Below are 22207 nucleotides of genomic sequence, written 5' to 3'. Positions count from 1 at the left end.
TAAGCAAGAAAAAGAAATGAAAGACATCTAGACTGAAAAAGAAGAAATACAATTTTTATTTGCAAATGACACAACCTTGCATAAATCCTTTAAAATCCACTAGAAAACTCTTGGAATGAGTTCAGCAAGTTTACAAGATACAGATCAATATATAATAATCAATTCTATTTATATATACCTGCAATGAGCTATCCAAAAAATTAAATTTAAAAAATTCCATTCTCAACAGCATCCACAAAGAATAAAATAAATTTAACAAGAAATATACAAGATTTGTACTCTGGAAATCACAAAACAGTGTTGAAAGACATTAAACAGTATCTCAGTAAGTGAAAGACATTCCATGTTAATTAAGCAAAATTAAAATTGTTAAGTTTACCAGTACACCCCAAACTGAAATACAGATTCAATTCAATCTCTATCAGAATCCCAGGTGACGTGATTGTAATAACTTATAAGCTGATTCTAAAATTCATATAAAATTGCAAGGGACTCAGAATAGCCAAAACAATCTTGAAAAAGAAGACTAAAGTAGTAGGACTCACATTTCCTGATTTCGAGACTCGTTACAAAGCAACAATAATCAAGACTGGATTGATTGTTTGTGTGATACTGGAACAATGATAGATATATAAATCAATGGAATGAAATACCATTACTGAAGAGTTAGGTTTCCTACGTATGAATATGATGGGGGACACACATTCAGTCCCTAACTGATCTGTATAAACATTTCTGCAAAGAAGATATGCAGATGGCAAATTAGCCCATGAAATGCTCAACATCATTAGAGAAAAGCATCTCAAAGCCACAATGAGAAACCACTTCATACACAAGAATAAAACTAGTATCAAAAAGTCAGATAACAACAGTGCTGACAAGGACAGGGAGAAAGCAGAACCCCCATCACTGCTGGTGAGAATATAAAATAGTGTAGCCACTTTGGAAATCAGCCTGGCAGTTTCTCAAATGATTAAACATAGTTAGTTACCCTACGGCCCAGTAATTCTACTCCTAGGTAAATACCTAAGAAAAATGAAAACAAGTCCACACAGAAATTTGTAAATGAACATTTATAGCAGCACTATTTGCAAAAACCAAACTTTGGAAACAACTTAAATGTCCATAAATGGGCAAATAGAAAAACAAAATATAGTATAATATTCTTATACAATGAAATGTTTAGAATGTCATTCAGCCATAAAAAAGAGAGGTATTAATATATGCTACAACATAGATGAACCTTAGAACATTATGCTGAATGAAACATCCAGTCACAAAATACCACCTACTACATGATTTCATTCATAGAAAAGTCTAGAATAGTGAACTCTATACACATGAAAAGTAGATTAGTGGGTGCCTAGGACTGGGAAAGAGGGAAATGCAGATGGAGAGGATAGTAAAGGGATATAGTTTCTTTTTGATATAATGAAAATGTTCTAAAATGGACTTTGTTAATGTCTGCAAGTATCCCTGAACATATAAAAACCATTTCATTGCACTCTTTAAATGGATTAAACGAGTAAACTCTATGGCATGTGAATTATATCTCAATACAGCTGTCTTAGGGGGTGGAAAAGGCTTTACACAGAATTATTTTGTTTTGAATATGATAATTCCAGTATGTGATTCTTTAGGGTTCCGTTCTCCACATGTGAAATCACGTTTCTTTGTCTGTATATTGGTCTCACTATTAATTTATTAGATTACATTTAGTTGACCTTTATTCCCAGAAATCCTGAGCCCCAAAATGGGGCATGTTCTCCTCCAGAGATAATCTGCCTCTGCCTCTGCCAATAGCCCAAGGTCACGGTTGATCTGAGAACAGTTTGGTTTCCTTCAGGATCTCCAGTGTAATCCAGGAGCCTCAGCTTCATCTCCCCAACTCTGTGTAGACTAGAGAATTGTTCTTCTGGTTTCAGGGCCCATGTTGGATGTAAGGTAGCCTCACCTGTGTGTCTGCTCTCAGTTCACCTCTCAAACATCGGCTCACAGATGTGCTGGGTTGGGTTGGGTTTAGGGGCCTGGAGATTTAGTTCCCTTATATCCTGATCCCAGAACTGCAATACAAGTTAAGTCTTAAGCAGAATATTTTGTTTTGTAAGAGAGATCTTTAGAGAATGTAAATGACCATACTACCTCATATGGAAGTCTTTCATGCAGGGTTATGTAATTTTTTAACATCACTGTTCACAGGAAATTTGTTTCATTGAATATGAATAATTGGGACTATTCTCCCTTTTTCTAGCACTTGTAAGAATATTAGACATTTTAAACTAGCCTGTCTCCTAAAGGAAGGCATTAAGGCACTTTATTAACAGAACAATATATGGCATGCATATATATATATATATATAAAAATATACACTGTGTATATACGAACCAACGTATTCACCAGAGCCTAATGTGGAACTTCGAACAAATATGAATGCTAGGGTTCCACTCATGGCCCATCTGTTTCAAGAGGACTTTCCGTAAGTTCCCCAACCCCTGCTTCTTTATGGGCAAGATATCCATCATCCAAACCAAAGAGGGAATTATTTGCATAATTAATGGTAGTAGAAAACACTCGCAGAAAGATCACCATGAGAAAAGCACTGCACTAAGCACTTCCCTAGGATTATCTCATGCATTGATCACCACAGCCTTGCCAGGGCTGTATCAATAGTATGCCCACTAAACAGACTGAAGAATGTGAGGCGCAAAAAGGTTAAGTAAGTTGATAAATGAATTATCAGGGTAAAAGCTAAGCTGCTGTTACAAAGATGCAGTAATAACTCAGGAATTACTTCTCACAATCCAGGGTCAGCAGAAGATGTGGACAGGCAGCTCCCCTCCTTGTGGCCCTTCAGAATCCAGTTCCTTCCACTTTGTTTTTTCACCATTTCCTAGTGCATCGCCCTCATCTGCATACCGTCTGAAAGCCTCAGCCCAGAAAGACACAGGTCTTTTCAGATTCCATCGAGGAAAACTGAAGCACATGGTCACACTTAACCCTAAGGAGTCCTGGCAAATGGGGTGAGGCTAGGCAGCCATGGGCCAGACTACAATTGCATCATTATGGAAATGGTGGAGAATGGGTTTATATGGACAGTCTCTGATGCAATTAAGATTAAGAAACTGTCCCCTTGGTCTAAGACAAGCATCATGTCTCATTTGGACAAATTACCTGATCTTCCTGCTTCTACTGTATATCTCTGCATCACATTTCTCACAGAGCAGTCCAAGTAACTCATGATAAATATAAGCCAGATCGTGTCATTCCTCCGCTCAAAATTCCTTGTACTTTCTCTTCTGATCCAGAATAAATTCCGAAGGCTTTACCAATTGCCGACAAGCTGCACCGACGTTGCCTCTGACTATAGCTCAGGCCTTATTTCTCTCTTCATCCCATCGCTTACCCTGTTCCAGCCACAGTGGTTACTCTGCTTTCTTTAAAAGCAGGTCAAGCAAGATACCACCTCTGAGCCTCTGTACTTGCTGTTACAATAAGAAGCCCGTCCAGAGAAACTCAAGGGAAATAGTATTACATGCAGAGGGAAGGTCTAGGACAATACAGATGAAAGTGAGACGGACATGTCTAAAGAACCAAAAAGTTGTGCAGCGTGGAATATAGCAAGTGGGGGAGGCAGTCGGTGACAAGGATGGAAAGTGGGACTGGGACCCTGTCCTCTAGGACTTTGTAGAGCAGGGTGAGGACTCTGAATTTTACCAGAATGCAATGATGGGAAATCACTGAAAGTGTTTAAGCAGGAGAGTGATACCATATAATGTAAGCTGTAAAAAGATTGTTCAGGCTGATGTGCAGACAAAGGCCACAAACCTGCGGGCAGAACAACAGTTAGAGCGGCCAGCTCTTTCCCATCCCAGGGTCTCCACCTACTCTCCACTGGTCCTCTACTCACCCACACAAGTTCTCTGCCCCATAGAGTTTTCTTTTCACCAGGTATAACCTCTTTCATGAATGAATGAAGAATGAATGGAAGAATGAATCAATTTGTATCTTAACATTATATACCATAGGAGCTTATTCATATTCAATAAATCTTTAGGAGCATTAAAAAAAATGTCAAGGCACAATTCTGTGCTGTGATGAGCATAAATAAGGCTGAGTAGCCTTATCTCCTTGTCTTTAAGGAGTTTTTAGTTCATTGAGGAAGATGTTACATACAGCTATAACTAAAACACCAACATAAAGCTGTAACTGAAACACCAGCAACAGGTATTGCAAGTTCTACAGAGAGTTCAAAGGAATGGATGACCATATCTAGGTGGAGAAATCACACACAAAAATGTTATATTTGAATTGAACAGGACTTCAATAGGTAAAAAGGGTCAGGAAGGGCATTAGGTCTGTGAAAACACATTGACCTAGAATCTTGGGGCAGAAACTGATAGGAAAGGTCATTTAGTTCAAAACTCAGTTTTTACAAGTATATCAAATTAGTTTTATGACCAAATTAGTGCACTTTCAACTTCATGCTTTCCCAATAAACCTTCAGTGCAGTTTAGTAATGAGGTAGCGACCTTGAAGAGCCACAAAATTCTGGCACAAGCTGAATTATGGTTGGACCAATAAAAATACAAAATAATAGTCAAGCTTGGAAGAGAAAATGCCTGGATTATCTGTTAAAGCCTCCTCTGCTATACAACCCCTAAGGTTTCTGGTGCTCTTCTGCCTGTTCTTCTCTCTAATTAAAATATATAATCTACTTTCATGCTAGTATAGAGAGAATTGATGAAATTTAACTTGGAATTAACTTGGAAGCTGAGCTAAACATGTTTTTTGGAATATTTTCTCTTTGAACACTCACAACATGCTGTTACTCTAAAACAGAAGTTTGAGTAATAAAAAAATCAAAATCATCATATTATTCCCTAGAGAAAAGAGAATAATTGATTTTTAAACTTAGAGTTGACAAACTAAATAGAATACTTTCAAATAAAGTTTAATGAGTTGCTGTCATCAACAGCTTAGTAACATGGACTTGAAAACCTCCTGAAAATAATTATTTACATTTAGTGTTCATGTGAACACTGTCTACAAACTTCAATCGTTTCATGATACTGATAAAAAGGTTTTAATTTACCTTTCCATTTTCACTGCTTAATAGATTAACGTGCTATAACATCCCATATAGACCAAGGCTGCATATGTTTTCAGTTCTGGAAGAGAAGGCTAAGGATTAGGTAGAAAAGTCACCACAGACTTCTCTGTGTCCAGTCTGTGTTGACAAGAAGCCCTTAGCTTTTTCTGACACTTGCTTTGGTAACAGCAAGAAGTTAAATAATGAAACTATAAGTGTGCTATAAGAAATAATAAGGGAAATCTTTAATAAACTCAGAGCAGGAAACATCAAGGACCATAAACAAAAAACTGTATAAGTTTGACAATATAAAAATAAACATAATGTAAGGCAAAAGCCACTATAAATAAATTCCAAAGATGAACAAAAAACTGGGAAAACATATTTGCAAAATTATATTGCAAAGGACTATTTTTCCTAATACAAAGATAGCATGTATATACTGCTTAGGAAAAAAAAAGACCAACTAAATTTTTTACAGTGAACAATTTCCAAAAGAGAAAATACAAACGTTTCTTAAATATGAAAATATGTTCAATCTCACTCATAATTAAAGACTGCAAATTAAAGTTATCCTGAACTACCATTTTCCCTTATCAGATTAATAAAGATCAAAAGATAAATAATACTCTATTGATTAGGTTATGAGGAAAGAGGCATTTTCAAATTGCTGGACTGCAGACTGGACTATGATGGGAATGTAAATGTACAACTATGAGGGACTATTAGCTTTAGCAAAATGACAACTAATCTTATCTTTTGGTCCAGCAAATTCTACTTCAATAAAATTATCCCGAGGATTATATGTACATATACTTCCAAATAACATGCACACATTTCTCCAAAATGACACATATATAAGTATTCATTGCAACATTGTTTGTAAATGAAAATATTACAAATTGCCCTGGCTGGTGTGGCTCAATGGATTGAGCACTGGCCTGCGAACCACAGGGTTGCCCGTTTGATTCCCAGCGCAGGAACATGCCTGGATTGCAGGCCAGGCCTCCAGTAGGGGGCATGCAAGATGCAACCACACATTGATGTTTCTCTCCCTCGCTCTCTCCCTCCTTTCCCCTCTCTAAAAATAAATAAATAAAATCTTAAGAAAGAAAGAAGGTGTCCTCCACCAATGAGAGGCAAATGACCTATGACGCACCTACACAAAGAAGTAAGACTCCAGCTTCTCCTCCACAAAACCGTAAATGTTATCTTGTCTCCACACTCAGTCCCAGGCCTTCTTTCATTCCCACTCTCTCTGGTCTCACCCATGGCTATGGCTTTAAATATCTTTATAGAAAATGGCTTATTCTAGAAACGTAACAATCAACTCTGATGTTTCTATCTCCCTCATTCCCTTCACCAAATATCATTAACCTGCCATAAAAATATATTTTAATAATTTTTTAAGTAATTTCATTGATGTATAACTGACATGAACTAAACTGCACATAATTAAAGTGTATTACTTGAAAGGTGTTGACATAGGTTTACACCCAAAACTGTCACCACAGTCAAGATAATAAACATATCTATTATCCCCAAAAATTTTGTAACACTTCCTCATAATCTCTCTGGCCCCACCCTCCATCTCCAGGCCGTTGCTGATACTATTTCTACACTATAGCTTAGTTTACATTTTCTAGAATTTTATAGAAATAGAATCATACAGCATAAACTCTTTCTTATGGCTTCGTTTACACACCATAATTATTTTGAGATTTATCTATGGTGCTGTATGTATTAATAGCTGATTTCTTTTATTGCTGAGTATTCCATTGTATGGAGATACCACAATTTATTTAGCTCACCTATTCATGAACACTTAAGTTCTTTCCACCTTTGGCTATTACATACAAAGCTGTTATGGATAGAAAAATGTATTTAATTCATCCAGTTGTATTCATTTAAAAATGTTTCTTTCACCCTGGCCAGGTAGCTAGTTGCTTAGAACGTCATCCAAATACACCAGGGTTGCAGGTTCAATCTCTGTTCGGGGTATACAAGAAACAACCAATAGATGAAACGACAAATCAGTGTCTCTCTCTGTATCTATCTATCTCTACCTCCCTCCCTCCCTCTCTCTATCCCTTTCTCTCCCTCGAAAATCAATAAATAAAACTGTTTCTTCCTTCTATTTTTAATTCCTCCCTTAGTCTACCACCATCTTCAATGAGTTAGGTATAAAGGCTTCTTAACTGACCTTCTATCTTCTACTCTTCATCCTACCCAATCCATTCTCTAACCTACAACTATAGTTATCTTTTTTTTTTAATGCACAGTAATGTATAGTCCTTTCTTATTTAAAGCCCTTCAATAACCACCATTCTCCCTCTTCCCCCATGCACCCAATATACTGAGAATAAAATCTAAACTTAATAGCCTACAAAACCTTATATAATCTGACCTCTCTCACTTCATCTTGCACCAGCATCTCACATGCTTGTGCTTCTTGACCCACATGCTCCTTCCCTCATTTCTTTCTAAAGCCCTAAAATCTTTCTTTTCCAAATATCTTTCACATGCTGTGCCCTCTTCTTGGAATTTTCCTCCCCACTTCCTCTGCCTTGCAACTTCTCCTGTTCTTTCTTTTAAGAGAAATCAATAGCAGATTATAAAAACAACTATCTAAATTTCCTCCTGCCCTTGAAGACGTTAGAGATGGATTGACAGTTTCAAGAAATAGAGCAAGGAATCTATGATCTAAGGAAGAGGAAAATGAACAAGGCCAAAGATTATGTAAGTCTGTGATCCTGATATTCAAAGTGTTAAATGGCAAGTCCTCGGGGGAAAGGTGTAACCAAATAATTTCATAGATAAAGGCCATGCAGAAGCAATGAAAAATTACACACACACACACACACACACACACACAGAGTTAGAATATGAAAGACAGCCTTGAAGAAACATATACTATTAAATGGGAAAAGATGAAAATTATTAATGATTGCTGATATAGAATATAGGCAAGGGAGAACTAATATAAAAATAATTGGCATGCCTATAGAAGCAAATAGTAAAACAAAAGCTCTGGGAACTTCCAGTCAAGGAGATCGAGTAGGTAAACATTTTTCTGGCTTCCTCCCATGACCACATCAAAATTACAACTAAATTAAAGAACAATAATCATTGAGAATCACCTGAAGACTAGCTGAAGAGAATTCCTGTAACTAAGTATATAAAGAAGAAGCCACATCAAGACTGGTAGGAGGGACAGAGACATGGAATGGACAGGTTGCACATCTACAGTGTGGCAATAGAATTGGATGGACTGTCTTGGCTACAGAGGTGCCCCTGAGGAGCAAAGGGTACCAGCCCCACACCGGGCTCCCCACCTCAGGCATCAGTGCCAGAAAGAGGAGTCCCCATAACATCTCCTCGTGAAAAGCAGCAGGGGTTGCATCCAGGAGAAGGCTGCAGAAGACAAAAGTCCTTCCTTTTGAGCAAGAGTCCCCAGCCCCTGGGCTGCAGACTGGTACCGGTTCACACAGTAGGAGGCAAGCAGTGGGCCAGTGAGCAAAGCCTCACTTGCATTATTGCCTGAGTTCCACCTCCTGTCCCCAACCTCCACCCCTGTAGTCTGAAGAAAAATTGCCTTCCAAGAAACTGGTCCCTGGTGCCAAAAAGATTGGGGACCACTGCCGTAGAGGATCAGCACAGAGATTTACTTGCTCTGAGCTCTAGTGCAGGGGAGGCAGTACAAAAAGGGCCAGGGACATTCAGGGGTAACTAAATGGACTAACTTCAAGGTGATGGCTAGAGGGGTAGGGGTCATAGCAACCCACAGGGTTAGCTTCCACAGAGAAAATGTTCACGCTCAACACAAAATGTGATGCAGATTTGTTGCTCTACTAGCCCGATCATTTTGAATGCAATGGCCACAGAGTGTGAATGCTCACTCAATGGCATCTCTGCCCCCACTGACTAGTACAGTGAAGTCATCATTGTTCACACATGCACATTCCAGCCCAGTCTCCTTGACTGATAGGTTACATCAATTTTGCACAAACCATTCTCGCTAAATTAATAACGGCTGGACTTTTTATGGACAGATCTTGTATATGAAGGTACAAAGCCATCAATAAATAGCTCATGGATACAAGAGAAAATTCAGTATTTCATAAAAGGGGAGTTGGGAAGTAAAAGAATCTGAGGAAACTTCATGGAGGAGGACTTGAGATGGAACAAAAGAAGAATGGGCTTTGTTCTTGCTATTCAGAGTAAGAAGGAAAATCTTTGTAAAGTCAAGGAGATAGGACTGAGCATAAAGTGGGTCTCTGGGGTGAAGAGAAGCATAAAGTAAGACACAATGTAATGACAGAATGATTAACAAAAAAAGACCACATGTTAAGGTGTACCTCAAAGGCAGGTTGAATGTGAAGACTATTCCCAGTCCAATGCTATGCTTCTGAATCCTGTAATAATGTTGATCACTCTTTCATGCCTGTTACATGCCAAGCACTATGTTAAGTGCTTTGAATATATTATCTCATTTAATCATTATAAATATGACTCTCATTGCATGTCCATTACAAACAAGAACACTATGGTGCTCAGAGAAATTAAATAATTCACCTGAGATCACAAGCTAATATGTGGCAAAGCTAAGATTCAAGTCCAGGTCTGGCTGACACCAAAGCCTAAGCTCCTGGCCACGATACCATCCTGATGTAGAGTACAGAAAAACAGTCCATGAAATTTTAAATTCTGAAACTATTCTGCAAACTCTTCATAGGTAAGTGCTGATATTCACATGAGCGTCCCACCTAGGAGTGAGTGAGCACAGATCAGACACCATAATGCTTCACAGTATAGGAGTTATTGCTTGTCTTGGCCACAGAACTATCCAGTTGCAGGACTCACAGAGCTACTGACGCTTGGTTCCTCTGCATGTCTCTAAGGTCACAGTCACCTCTAAACAATATCTGCCCTATTCGTTTTGCATGCAAAAGGTTTACTTCTTGTGACTCCTCCAAAGATATCCTGCTACAATGGTGGATTGTAACGATTTAAGACATGTTTAAACAGGTTTTTAAAACATGTTTTTTTTTTTTGTTTTTTGGTTTTGTAGCCCTGAGCTACTGATCCTACAACATACTAAATATGCCTTTGTTCTCCTCGGATGTAGCAATAAATGTAAGAACGTAGATTGCTTTAAAAATGTCACCAATTATTACTTAATACCATGCTGCTCATTTTGAGCCCAAGAAGTGCAATGCCTCAAGGCGAAATAATAGCTATAACTTAATTTTGCAAAGAAGATAAATGTCAAAAGAACAGGGAATTCTTAAAAAGCTGGGAAGAGATTTATTGTTATTACTCCTAATTCAACTTCCAAACCTCACCTGGTAGTGTCGAAACATTTCTATGAAAATAGCTCATGCTCTCCTGAGACTTCAATATTATTTTATTCCAAAGAAAAAAATAATTCCATAGCAAGTGTACTATAATTGGACATATTTTTACATTAGGTTGTTGCTTGTTTCTGTTTTGCTGTTTTTCCTAATTGGCCTCCTGAACTCCGCTTTAGATAATCTTCTGAGCAATTGCCCCAAAATTGCAGTGCTGTGTTTAACCTATTTCTACTGCAAAATCAACTGCTTTCCTCCATACTTTAAATGGAAATCTCTTCTTACTATTCTCATACACCATATTTATTTCTGGTATGCTATTCCTCACAAAACTTCTTTCTTATTATAGAATGTGAGAAACATAAACAGCTTGGACCTTCTAGTGTAGAGTGATGAGAATGTTCTAGATTAAATGTGTTTACATTACAGCTACATGTTCTATGCGTCAACATGCATATTATAAGAATCTGGAGTCCGAGGTGGTGAGTGCCTGCCTTGAGCTCGTGGATGGTGGCTGAAATGTGGCAGAGCAAGGCTGCCCCCTACACCTTGTGCCTGGCCTCCCATTCTTGGGGGCATCAGAGTGCCAGGTGATGGTGGAATGCAAGCGGCATGGGCCTCCAGACCCGGACAGAGGGACTCACACAAAGGTGGAGAAGACACTGATGTGACTTCAGAACCAGAAGGGAGTGCAGGAGATCATCATGGTGAACACAGAAGACACTGTTAGTAAGAGCACCATGAACAATCCCATCACCATGCCGTGTGCCAGCCTCATGCACGACATCATCCTGAAGGCCCAGAGCACCGTGCTGTGAAATTGCCCCCCTAGAATGACCTCACCTTCCTTCAAATTTGCTCCAAGAAAAATGACGTTATGATTGCACAACGTCAAAGTATAAAGACTAGTTCCTGACTGTGATTCAGAATCCATCTGAATAAGCCACTCTCTTGGCTTCATGGGTCATTCCTCCACTTAATTCCCCCCAACAATAATAGTGTTAATCATGTCAGCTGACTGGTAAGTGGAAAATGCTATGTTTCTTTAACTAAAAATAACCGAAACCTAAAAAAAAAAAGAACCTGGAATAGGGCCTGAATTTTATTCTGTTCTAGAATTTGGAATCTCATTGGAATATTGAGGAAGACTATTAAATCAGAAACTGAAGGTTTGCAGATTTTACCCTACTTGCAAGCCAACAAGTGAGCCTGCTACAGGTTTACATACATATGCTGACATAACACGCACCCTTTGGATCAGAGGCAAGGGCTGTATATTAATTACAACATAATCAGCAGCCAAAGCAATATTTTGCACAAGTTTCCAAAACCCCAGCTCCCACAGGGTTACACAGTGAGGACCAGGTGTTACCTGGGCGGGCACTGGGGTGCATCACAGGAGATGAGCCTCCAAATTAGGAAAAACCAATTTATATAGAGCTGCTGGTGACCTGATCACTCTTCTCTCCAGAGAAAGAAAGAGGACTTATCTTTCCCTTGGAATGTAAGCAAATCTCTCAAGGGAGAGGGGGAGGATTTTACTATTTTAAACTGTGTCTGCAGAAAGGGGCATTTCAAAGTTTTATTTCTAGCATCCAAGGTCATTTGCTCTTTAAATATCTTTGAATGGCAGTCCACAAAGTGTAGGAATGCCATGGTGAATTGCCTTCCAACACAGATAGGACTGGGGACAGAAAGTATCTGTTGCCTCCACAAAGCCATTTACCAGAAACAAAATCTACAAGTCTCAGGCCGCCCTCCCAGACCAGCCCGTACCTGTGTGTTCTGGATTACAGGCATCTCCACGCTATTGCAGGGAGAACTTGAATCCCAAATCCTAGGGGAATATTGACTGAAAACAAAAAAGGCCTGGCAGAGAGGGATAAAATTTCAAAAACAAAAATCAAGAAGACAGAAATCAGGGAAATCAGATAATAGGTTCAAGTGGTTCTTAAGAGACCATATAGTTTTTAAGAAAATTTCTAGGCTGAGCTGAATTGCTCATTGGTTTCTTAGAGGCTAGACATGGTCTTGGACAAGGCAGGGAAGAAACCATTTAAGGTGCTTATCAACTTAGACAGTGTTCCTGGAGTTTGGAGATTGCTCAAAGAGCCTTCAAGTTACTCCAAAGGAGAAATGATACTATCCAAGATGAGTTCAAAGTGGCAGAAAATTTATCCGTAATGTCCAAGTCCACAGGCCGTACTGCGGGGAGAAGCCACAGCAGCAGCTCCCACAGTCTGATACGGGACGGGCTACTGTTGACAACCCAAGGTGCCAATCAGTGTACTGCCTGAAAACACTGAAGTGGTTCTTTGGCAAGAATAGCTTTGAAACTGGGTTATGCTCTCAGCAGCACATCACTGAGTGTTTCTGAAAAATTGAAAGCATCTTGTCTGGGAAAGAGGCATTACCTCTATTTCCTAGCTCAGGTGTTCTCTTCTGGCATTCGCTAGCTGGGCAGGCAAACAGCCAAGATACAGTCTCTTTGGACTTCGTTTTGCTGAGAAAAATGGGCCTACAGGCTCCTTGTGGTATTTTGGGAACATTAAGCTGAGTGAAATTTGGGGTTATCAAACAGGTTAATGATCAGAATCATTAAAAGGGCTACACAAATCTTCCTTGCCTCAAGAATAATGTCAGTCATTTGACTTCTAAAAATGAGGACACTAGAAAACAGATATTAAGATGGCAAAAATGGTGAGCAGCTTATGTGCGCCATAAACTAAAGTTCATGTCCTGACTAATTTCAGAGGAAGAATTATAGGGCCCTTCTCTCTCTGCTTACAATTTATATATCCAAAAATACATCTATAAGATTGTTTTTCCTTTGCTTTGAGAACACAAGATGCTATAAATTAAGTTCTAACTGCTTGGTTTGTTGTTTACCTTTCTTGCAGCTAAATTATGCTTTATATACTATGATTAAATTATCTTTGCTAACCAACCATTATGACTTCATTTGTCTATTTTCGCTTTGTAAAATACTGCATTCACATCCTCTCAAACCTCCTAACCTTTAAGAGCGTTTACTTAGGCACTATATTATTCAGGCTGATTGTCCATGGGTATTGTTTAATCCTTGAGACTTGGGACAAAGTTAAAAATACTACAAACAATGATTTCAAGTCCTTACCTCTCCCTAGTTCATACATGTATTCAAACCATTAACTCTTAGGAAAATATTTCTCCACAGAAAGACAGCTCTGCCCAGGCAAGCTTTGATGATCACCTCAGGCAGGCAACCCCCGAGGTGCCACCAGCAGTTCAGCCTAACATAAAGGACACACCGTGAATGAGTGGTCATTCAAACCTGGAAAAGAAATTTTTGCCAACAGGGATGGTGCTCAGACAGACATCGCTGAATATCATAAAAGAATCTGTCTCTCAAATGAAATAGAATTCCGAACAGCCAAAGCTTATAGCTGGAAAATGAAAATCCAGGTAAGAAAAGTCTCTGAAAAAAGTGGCTTATTTTAGTCCTACTGTGGGGTAGGCAGAATTGTAAGACAACCCCCAAATCACATTCACCCTTGTGTAGTAACCTCTGCTTAGACTATGAGTACAGTCTATTAATACGATGAGATATTATTCCTGTGATTAGGTTACATTATATGCCACAGCTGACTTTTTCAAATTGTGGTAAAAGACATACTATAAATACAGAGGAGAGAGTAAATCTCATGCCAGGTTGTACCCATATCCGCAGCAGGTCTCCAACGTGAACAGCCTCGGGCATGTTAGAACAATGTAGGTAAAGGAAGTCAGTAAGCTGTTTTATTATTAAAGTGTGTGAAAGACCTCAACAACTTTTTGGCCATGACCCAGCAGTCATTTACATCCTGCTTACTCAAATTTACTTACAACAGCTATTCAGTCAGTCTCTAGAATTTCAACACGCTATCACAGATTTTTTAGGCAAAATAGAAATTAGTCTGTCCTCAGATAAATTATTACAATCCTTAACATTTGCCTAAAAGAAAAAAATGAGTGAGACCCCTATCCCCAAGGCAAAGACTGTTTTTATTGACGATTCAGGAAAAACAAGACAAGCTGCCATCACCTGGCAGGAGGATGAGGAAGGGGAGCTTTGTGTTTCCTGTGGCCAGGCTTCCACCCCACGCACTGAGCTCTCAGGAGCCATTGGTGCTCTCCAGCAATGGCCTCACAAAACCCTTGCGTTTAGTTTGTGATTCTGGTTATACTGTATATGCTCTCCTTCATATATATCAAGCTCTCCTTAAGGAGTCTATTGACCTTTCTCTGCTCAGCCATTTTTAACCTTACAAACTTTCCTAGATAAAAGGGAACATATTCTGTTTGTCACTCACATGCGTTCCCATACAGACCTCCCTGGTCCTATATCTGAAGGCAACGCCCTAGCTGAAGCTCTAGTGAGCATAATAGATGCCTTTCAAAAAGCTGTTGCCTCTCATCAATTTTTTTCATTAAAATAGCCATGCATTTCGCGAGGAGTTTAAATTCCCTCATTCTCAGGCTAAACCAATTATTAAAGAATGTCCAGATTGCCAGGCCTTAGGTAAAGCATTGCCCTCTGCTGGAATTAATCCCAGGGGCCTAGAGCCACAATAACTTGGCAGACTAATGCCACCCATTACCCCACTTTTGGGAAGTTTAAATTTATTCATGTCTCTATTGATACCTTTCTCTGGGGCATTACATGCTTCCACCCTTACAGGCGAATTGGCAGAGTATACAAGCTCTCTGAGGCTTTCAGCCATTTAGGCCGTCCACAGCAAGTTAAAACTGACAATGGACCAGTATGCATGGCCCGATCCACTTAGGATTTCCTACAAAGGTGGGAATTCAACATAAAACAGGTATCCCCTTATAATCCTACAGGCCAAGCAATTGTTGAATGCACTCATCATACTTTTAAAACTTTACTTAATAAACAAAAAAGGGGAGACAGGAAATCGCTCCCCAAAATTTGATAATGCTGGCCATGTATACTTACAGTTTTCTTAATTGTGACAATTCTCTTAACACACCAATTGAAAAACATTTCAATTGCCAAAAGGCAGATAATAAGGGACCCCATTCTTTAGTATTATATAGAGATCCTTTAGGAGAAGGGAAATGGGAGGGGCTGGTTGAATTGTTAACCATGGGGAAGAGGGTATGCTTGTGTTCTAGTACCCACAGGTCCTTTGTACCTGCCTGCTGAGAGGACAAAGCCATACTGTGGGAGACCAGCTCTGTCACCTGATGTGCTTCAACCAATAGGAATGAATCTGCCAGCTGGAGACCTGACCAATCAGTTATCCCAGATGGTCGTAACCGAGGGACGATGAAGGATGCAGGCCTGCTGTCAGAAGCTGGAGATGTTGACAACCAGGACTCTCCCACCCCCTGATCCAAAAGGAATGACTTAAGGAGACATAAAAAAATCTCAATTGTAGGGCTGAAAAACTTATGAAGGACGTAGGGGTCCAGGATGCCCCTGAGAATCAGTTTTTAGCCTACTTATCAGTGATATCTTCTAACTCCACCAAAATTATAGTAATGCTTGTCCTGTTGGCTTGTTTTGGGGAATTTAGCCTTGCTGCTGATATTCAATGTATTTACTGGGGTCACAACCTTGGTCCACCTGTGTCTAGGGCAATGTTTATGGAGGTTGTTTTCTTGAGACTGCATTTGAGAGCAGCAGGTAATAGGTTTCATAGGCCTCTCCATCACAAATACATTCACAAACAAAAAAGGGGGAGATGTTGGGAAACGCCTTGCCTGGTCTTGGGGACTGCGGCCTCGCTGACAGGAGAGAAGGCCCCGGGGTTGGAGCTGAGCAAGGAGGCCTTGGGAAAATAGGCTACTTAGGAGATAAAACCTGTCCCCCTGGGAGGGGCACAGCTCCTGCCTCCCTCACATCACCCTGCTTGGCCCTGGAGGCTGGCTGGTTAGTCAATGACGTGTAAGACCCCTCAATGGCGGGGCAACCTAAGACAAGCACAGTTGTGTGGGAGCCATGAGGTAAGATCTTACGGGACACGGAGGAGGGGCAAATGATCCTCACCCCTCAGCTTTGTCATGGCCAGAGTCCTCATTCTATCTGAAAGAAGTCTCCTTATATCTTGACTGCTCTGCCTGCCACCTGAGCGGGTCAGTGAAACAATACTAAAGGCAGGTACAGCCCTTAGGTGGACCATGTAGTTCCCGTGGACAAATAGGACTAGAAGAAGAATGCATTAAATCCTATGAAACTTACTTTGCTAAGAATGCCCTGGAGTTAATGAGTACTGATGTTTGGGGTTGAGCATAGAATGTGATCAGTTTCCGAGGTTTCAGGGCCAAGTGGACGCTACCCTGTCTACCAGACCCTGACCTGAGGTAAATCTCTGTGTTCCTTCAATCAGAGCCTTTTGACATTGATTGATGAGCTTTGCATGTATGCTGTATACCTCTGCGCATATTGTTCTCAGTAAAAGACGGGTCTGGAATGACTTATTTTATTTTCCTCCATCTGCAGCAACCTGCAGTGGGATTCTGTGTGGGATGCAGTAACTCCCCCATCGGGAGAAAGAAAGGAAGAGAAACATCAATGTGTGGTTCCCTCCTGAGTGGCCCCTACCAGGCATCTGGCCCTCAACCCAGGCATGTGCCCTGACTGTGAATCAAACCCACGACCCTTTGATTTGCAGGTCGGCGCTCAGTCCACTGAGCCACACCAGCCAAGGCCAAATCTCTGTTATTCTGAGTTGCTAAATTTGTGGTATTTGTTACACAGCCATAGAAAACTAATACACCCTGGTTATACTTTCCTCTTTTGATTCTAATTGGTGGGGTTGTTGTTCATTGAACTCTGTGGCTTCTTTATATTTACCAGAGTCAAGACTGGCTGTAATGTTTCTTTTTTATTTTTTCCTTTTTAATTTATCATTATGAAAAATTTTTAATTAATCAATTTAAGTTTATAAATAGGTAATGTGTATACTTGATTCACAAATCAAAATATGTAACTAGACATGTAGTGAAAGCTCTCCTGGCCACTGTTATCCCTCATCTGCCCAATTCTAACCTGCCAACCCCCTCCCCAGGGAACCACTGCTGTTAGTTTCTCAATACTGTTCGTGAGTTATTTTAAATGCATATATGTGACAAAGACTGTTAATTATTTATCAAGTCTCCTCTTCTTAAATAGTATTATACTTTTTATTTGGGCATATGGCTGCCAGGAATAAAAGCTATTTTCCCCAGGTTTCCTTATTGCTAGGTGTGACCAAGTGTGATCCAAAGAAAAGGGCTATGTGCCAGCTTCCAAGGATCTCCCTGGGTGTATGCCCTTTGCCCCTTCTCATTCTCCTGGATGCCCCTTCTCGTCACTTTCTGGAAGTGGATCTTCTTTGGACAGAGGACAAAGCCATGCCCTAAGGATAGAGGAACAGTGAGTTAGAAGGAAATTGGCTTCCTGAGAATATCATACAGCAAAGTCCATGTCTTAGTTCAGGGCTGCCTTACCCTACACACTCACAAAGAAGATTAATCTTTTCTCTCTTTTAAGCCTCTGTTGTATGGGGTGTCATCATTTGAAGCTAAGCCTAATTCCTAACTAGTATAATATTTAAGAAAATATAAAGATATATTCTCCCTACCTCTTCTTTTACAAAAATAATAGAGTATTACATAATTCAATATTGCATTGCTCTGTATTTTGTTTCTTTGACTTAACAATATATCTTGTAAATTTTTCCATTTTGTACTGTCAGGGAGGACAGGAAACAGATGACACACTACAAACAGGTGATAAAGAGAAAAATAAAAGGACTCTTTTATAAAGAGTTTGGCAGGGTTAGGAGAAACCAGTAAGGGAGGAGGAAGCTACAGTGGGAAGCCGCTGGTACTCTTAGGCCTGAAAAGATAAGCGGATGGACTGGTTATCAGAACCCAGAGAGATGTGTTGCTGCAGAACAGGGTGACCCAACAGGAATGGCTTTTGATAGAAAAACGCAGCCACTGGAAACCTTCGCCTCCCCTGGGAGGGGGCCTAAGGAATATCATGATCTCTTTCTCCCCATGGATCTTGGTTTATGTGGTCCACAAAGTCAGACTCCCAGGGCCCGGAGCAGTATAGAACAAGGTAAAAAGTGCATTTAAAGGGACGAACAGAAAGTACCCAGCACTCTCCACCCAAGTTACAAAGTCCCATCAGCTACCGTGCCATCCTAGGGTAATGCCATTTAGTCATATTCTAAAATTATCAAACGTTAGCCAACACTTTGCTTTCCATTTAAATTAGTAGAGGCTCTACAAATTCAATACAATCCCTATCGAATATATATATTTGTAGAAATGTATAAGCTGACCCTAAAACTTAAATAAAGATGCAAAATTCCTGAAAGAAGAAAACAAAATTCTGAGAAAGAAGAGCAAAGTTGGAAGACTCACATTTCCTGATTTTAAAACTCACTACAAAGCAACAATAATCAAGACATTGGGTTACTAGCATAAAGATAGATATATAGATCAATGGAATAGATTGAGACATATACATTTATATTCAATTGATTTTCAGCAAAGGTGCCAAGGCTGTTGAATAGGAAAAGGCTGTATGTCTTTTAAACATACGATCCTAAGACAAACTGGGTATCCACATGAAATGAATAAATTTGGACTCCTTCCTCATACCATTTACAAAAATTAAATAAAAATGAAACAAAGAGTTAAATGTAAGAGTTAAAACTATAAAACTATTAGATGGAAACATTGGCATAAATCTCTGTGACTTTTGAGTAAGCAACACTTTCTTAGATATGACACCAAAAGCACAAACTACCAAAGAAAATAATAAACTAAACTTCATCAAAAATTAAAACTTTTGTGTGTCATATGACACAATCAAAAAGTGAAGAGACAACCTACAGAAGAAGAGACAAAATTAACAAATGATATATCTGATAAGGGTCTAGTATTTAGAGTGCATAATGAACTCTAATGGTGCAAAAATAAAAAGACAAATAACTCCATCAAAAACTGGGCAAAGGATTTGAATAGGCCCTTCTCCAAAGAAGATATCAAATAGTCAATAAGTACATAAAAAGGTGCCTACCATCACTAGTCATTAGAGAAATGCAAATCAAAGCCACCATGAAACACTATTTTATACCTGTTAGGATAGGTGTAATAAATAAGTAAATTAGTAAATAAATAAAATAACAAGTGCTGACAAGCATATGGAGAAAATAGAACACTCATGCAATGCTGGTTGAAATGTGATGAAGAACTTTTAAACTGTTCTCCACAGTGGTGTTACAGGACTGTGGAGAACAGTTTAAAAGTTAATCAAAAAGTTAAACATAGAATTACAGTTTTATAGCTATTCCTCTCCTAGGCATATAATCAAAAGAAAAGAAAACATACAAAAATATGTTAATGAATGTTCTGTTTTTCGATTCATAAGAGCCAAAAAATAAAAATAACCTTAATGGTTAAACAAAATGTGATATATGCATATAATGACATACTATTCTACCATAAAAAGGAGTAAAGTTCTGATACATGCTACAACATCGACGAACTGTGAAAACATTATTTCAAGTAAAATAATGCGGACAAAAAGGCTATCTATTTGACTCCATTTATATGAAATTTCCAGAACAGGAGAATCCCTAAAGACAAAAAGCAGATTAGTGATTGCTAGAGGACGGGGAAAGAGGGATGACCACTAACAGGTACACGGTTTCTTCATGATGTAACAAAACTGCTCTGGAATTAGAGTGGTGATGGCTGGATCACATAGAAAGATACTACAAACCAATGAACTGTATACTTTAAAAGGGTGAATTGTTTGTTATATGATTATTTCATTTAAAACATTGCAAAAAAACTAGCAGGGGAGGGGATAAGGCAGACAATTAACAAAACACAGCTGCTACATTCCTGACTTCTCTACCCAGTGACAAAGCCTAATATGAGAATCATGGCCTCTTTCTTCCACTCATGCCACATTCTCCTGACCCTCTGCCAGCACCTCAGCTGAGCGGGGTTCTTCACCTGATAGGGTATTTGGACTGAATGTTTGTGTCTCCCCAAAATTCATACATTGAAATGCCAACCTCCAAAACGATGGCATTAGGAGGCAGAGCCTTTAGGAGGTGATTAGATCATGAGGACAGAGCCCTTGTGAAGGGAGTTAATACCCTTATAGAAGATCCCTTGTTCCTTCTCCCATGTGAGGACACAGCAAAAAGGCACTGTGCTTGAACCAGGCAGTCAGCGCCCAGCAGACACCAATCTGCTGGTGCCATGATCTTCGACTTAGTGGCCTCCAGAACTGTGAGAAATAAATACTTGCTGTTTATAAGCCACCCAGTGTATGATATTTTTGTTATAGCAGCCCAAATAGACTAAGACACAGTCTCAACCTCATTCCTTATAGTCAAATCTCATTCTTTTAGTATTTCAGTCTTTGGAGGTCTTACCTTGATTCATTGCTAAAGTGAATCCCCTGGGTTTCAAATGTAGTCCACTTTGCCTGCTCTGTATAGCAGCAGTCCATGCTGTTATATTGAGATTTCATCACCCCAACCAGTACAGTCACCTCTTTATCTACCTCTTTAAAATCAAAACAAAGGTGGGCTTGACTTTCTAAAGTCCCTATTTTGATTAAAAAAAAAAATGAGCACAGGGAATGCATGTAAACAGTACTATGTAGACATTAAGCCCAGACCTTGAATAAAAATCTGTATATTGATTGAAAATTATAGTCATAACCATTGATCCAGCTTATTTATTTGATGTTTTAAAATTCCAGTTATTATTTCTGCAGCAAACATGGATACTATATAGTACTTTGATGTTATCTGTTTTTTAAAAATAAAGTCTTTGCCCTGGCCAGGTGGCTCAGTTGGTTGGAGCATTATCCTGTAAACCGAAAGGTTGTGGGTTCGATCCCCAGTTGTGGCACAAATGGAAGGCAACCAATCGATGTTTCTCTCTCACACCGATGTTTGTTTCTGTCTCTCCCTCTCTCTCCCCCCGACCCCCTCCCCACTACCTTTTCTAGCCCTATCTCTAAAATCAATAAACATATCCTCGGGTGAGAAGGAAGGAAGGAAGGAAGGGAGGGAGGGACGGAGGGAGAGATGTAGAGAGGAGGAAGAAGAGAAAGCAAGGGAAGGGAAGGAAAGGGAGGGGAAGGGAAGGGACTCTTTGGTTCACTCAGTAAACTATCTAATAAAGAGAGGAGCCAAAAATGGCCAGAGGGGAGGTCTTGTGTCTTGATTTTTAATATAACAAGACTGCCTGACTATGTTACCTGGAAAAGCATTCCTCCCTGGGGCACCTGAGCCCCTGAACACACTGAATCCAAGGTTATGAAACTAGGAAGGGAAATTCTGAAAGTGAGTTGTAAGAAATAAGGAGAGAGGCCATTTCCATTCCACCCTTTGGTCCTTGGACCCTGGGATCATCACTGTAGAGTGGTCCCAGGGTTAAAGCATAGACAGCATTCTCTGGAACAACACCTCAGCTTCAGTATGTGTTTCGATGAGTCTCTCAAGCCAGTTGCTTCTGGATGATGTGGCATATTGCAAGACTAATACATTCTGAGAGGACGAGCCCTTTGTTGCATATCTTTGCCATAAAATGTGTCTGTGGTTGGGGTCAGTGCTGAATGACATAACGTGATAAAGGATAAAATTTTCTTTAATTCAATGAATGCTAGAAGAAGCAACACGAGAAGGGAAAGCAAATCCATAGCTTGAATATGTATTTACCCACTAAGAACAAAATGCTGCCCTCTCCACAATA

General features: G+C 39.5%; 1 pseudogene; it reads left to right on the top strand.

The window, feature by feature from the left end:
• The first annotated feature begins 11034 nt into the window (after nt 1-11034).
• On the top strand, nt 11035-11383 carry LOC129066826 (dynein light chain roadblock-type 1-like; annotated as a pseudogene).
• Nucleotides 11384-22207: the final 10824 nt, after the last annotated feature.

The sequence above is a fragment of the Pteronotus mesoamericanus genome, unplaced genomic scaffold (genome assembly GCF_021234165.1).
Source record: "Pteronotus mesoamericanus isolate MK-2021 breed Mesoamerican mustached bat unplaced genomic scaffold, CSHL_Meso_final contig_20, whole genome shotgun sequence".
In the NCBI taxonomy this organism is placed as follows: Eukaryota; Metazoa; Chordata; class Mammalia; order Chiroptera; family Mormoopidae; genus Pteronotus; species Pteronotus mesoamericanus.
Note: the sequence above shows the minus strand (reverse complement) of the source record. Positions and strands in the feature narration are given on the sequence as shown.